General features: G+C 57.0%; 2 non-coding genes across 2 annotated transcripts; both read right to left on the bottom strand.

Annotated features, from left to right (window-relative positions):
• Nucleotides 1-342: 342 nt before the first annotated feature.
• LOC145235177 (5.8S ribosomal RNA) lies at nt 343-496 on the bottom strand. Its single transcript, XR_013861682.1, has one exon. It is a non-coding gene; the product is annotated as a 5.8S ribosomal RNA (ribosomal RNA).
• A 301-nt stretch (nt 497-797) lies between these two features.
• On the bottom strand, nt 798-2,622 carry LOC145235410 (small subunit ribosomal RNA). The gene has a single exon (XR_013861907.1). It is a non-coding gene; the product is annotated as a small subunit ribosomal RNA (ribosomal RNA).
• Nucleotides 2,623-2,654: the final 32 nt, after the last annotated feature.

Here is a 2,654-nt window from a genome sequence, read left to right as displayed (position 1 = left end):
TAACCTCGTCCGACCTCAGGCCGAAAATTGGAGCCCAGCTCCAGGCGTTCGTCGACGAGCAGCCTACCGCGGCGGCGGGCGTTCTGCGACGGGCATTAGACGGCGGGCGCTTGACTGGCAGGGCGAGCTCGCGAGCCGCAGTCCTCTTCGAGGCCGACTCGCGAGACTCGCTCGCCTGCGTCGCCGTGCCGCGTCGCAACCCAAATTGCACGCAGTAGGCAGTTCGTGCTGTCATAAGCGGGACGACCAGCGCGCCCGTACGGACCGCCAGCCGACACCGCACCAGCCCGACGCGGCTTCTCCTTTTTAGGGGAGACAAACCGCGCGGGAGCGTTTGAAACGCGACCCTGAGGCGGGCGCGGCTCCGGGATTGACCCGACGCCGCAATTTGCGTTCAGAACGTCGATGCTCAATGTGTCCTGCAATTCACATTAATTCACGCAGCTAGCTGCGTCCTTCATCGACTCGCGAGCCGAGTGATCCACCGCCAAGAGCCCTCGATTGACATTTGTTCTGCACTGCGCCGCGCACAATGTGGTAGCATTCGAAAATTACTGGCGCCGAGCGGTCGACCCGACCTAGTCGGTTCGCCGACGCATGAAGCCGGCTTCGCGGAGCTGGCACTCGGCGCGCAATTTACCAGGTGACCGGTGGCGTTGGGATCCCGGCAGCGGCCGGGGTACCTTCGCCGTTCGGGCGGTCGCGCACGCGCGCACATTGGAGTGACGCACGTGCGGTCGCAGCCGTTTCTCGAGCCTCGCCTCGACCGTTGTGCGCTGACGCCCAACGTCGACCGTTAATGATCCTTCCGCAGGTTCACCTACGGAAACCTTGTTACGACTTTTACTTCCTCTAAATGATCAAGTTAGATCGTCTTCTCGGACACCGGCCCGGCCGTTGCCGACCGCGCCAGGTCCAATCGGAGGACCTCACTAAACCATTCAATCGGTAGTAGCGACGGGCGGTGTGTACAAAGGGCAGGGACGTAATCAACGCGAGCTGATGACTCGCGCTTACTGGGCATTCCTCGTTCAAGGGAAACAATTGCAATTCCCTATCCCTAGCACGACCGGGGTTCAGCGGGTTACCCGGACCTTTCGGCCAAGGCGAGCACACGCTGATCCGGTCAGTGTAGCGCGCGTGCGGCCCCGAACATCTAAGGGCATCACAGACCTGTTATTGCTCAATCTCGTGTGGCTAAACGCCACTAGTCCCTCTAAGAAGTTAAACGCCGACCGATCGGGTCGCGTAACTAGTTAGCAAGCCAGAGTCTCGTTCGTTATCGGAATTAACCAGACAAATCGCTCCACCAACTAAGAACGGCCATGCACCACCACCCACAGAATCAAGAAAGAGCTCTCAATCTGTCAATCCTCACTGTGTCCGGGCCGGGTGAGATTCCCCGTGTTGAGTCAAATTAAGCCGCAGGCTCCACGCCTGGTGGTGCCCTTCCGTCAATTCCTTTAAGTTTCAGCTTTGCAACCATACTTCCCCCGGAACCCAAAGACTTTGGTTTCCCGCAAGCTGCCGGGGAGGTCGTCAAACTAACGCCCCCCGATCGCTGGTTGGCATCGTTTATAGTCAGAACTAGGACGGTATCTGATCGTCTTCGAACCTCTGACTTTCGCTCTTGATTAAAGAAAACATTCTTGGCAAATGCTTTCGCAGTCGCTCGTCTTGCGCCGATCCAAGAATTTCACCTCTAGCGGCACAGTACGAATGCCCCCGTCCGTCCCTCTTAATCATTACCTCGCGCTCCGAAAACCAACAAAATAGAACCGAGGTCCTATTCCATTATTCCATGCACCATTATTCAGGCGAGCCGCCTGCTTTGAACACTCTAATTTTTTCAAAGTAAACGTCCCGGCCGCCGCCGACACTCAGTCAAGGGCACCGGCGGAGCGCCGGGGGTGAGGGCCAGGTGCGGCCAGTGCACGCCTTGCGACGGACCGGCCGCCTGCGCCCAAGATCCAACTACGAGCTTTTTAACCGCAACAACTTAAATATACACTTTTGGAGCTGGAATTACCGCGGCTGCTGGCACCAGACTTGCCCTCCAATGGATACTCGTTAAAGGTTTTAAAGTGTGCTCATTCCAATTACAGGGCCTCGTTTAGAGTCCTGTATTGTTATTTTTCGTCACTACCTCCCCGCGTCGGGAATGGGTAATTTGCGCGCCTGCTGCCTTCCTTGGATGTGGTAGCCGTTTCTCAGGCTCCCTCTCCGGAATCGAACCCTGATTCCCCGTCACCCGTAAGAACCTCGGTAGGCCGATACCCTACCGACGAAAGTTGATAGGGCAGACACTTGAATGATCCGTCGCCGGTGCGAGACCGTGCGATCCGCCTGAGTTACCCAGAGTCGCCAAGACGTGTCGGGCGCGACGAAACGCCGGCCCGGTCGGTTTTTGGACTGATAAATGCACGCCCGCCGTGAGGCAGGCGCCTGCCGCATGTATTAGCTCTAGATTTTGTACAGGTATCCACGTACGATGTACGATCAAATGAACCATAACTGATTTAATGAGCCATTCGCAGTTTCACTGTACGAGAGCGCGTACTTAGACTTGCATGGCTTAATCTTTGAGACAAGCATATGACTACTGGCAGGATCAACCAGGTAGCTAACCGTGAGCAATCGCCGTTGCCGGCGGG

This window comes from Phallusia mammillata, chromosome 6 (genome assembly GCF_965637545.1).
Source record: "Phallusia mammillata chromosome 6, kaPhaMamm4.hap1.1, whole genome shotgun sequence".
NCBI lineage: Eukaryota > Metazoa > Chordata > Ascidiacea > Phlebobranchia > Ascidiidae > Phallusia > Phallusia mammillata.
Note: the sequence above shows the minus strand (reverse complement) of the source record. Positions and strands in the feature narration are given on the sequence as shown.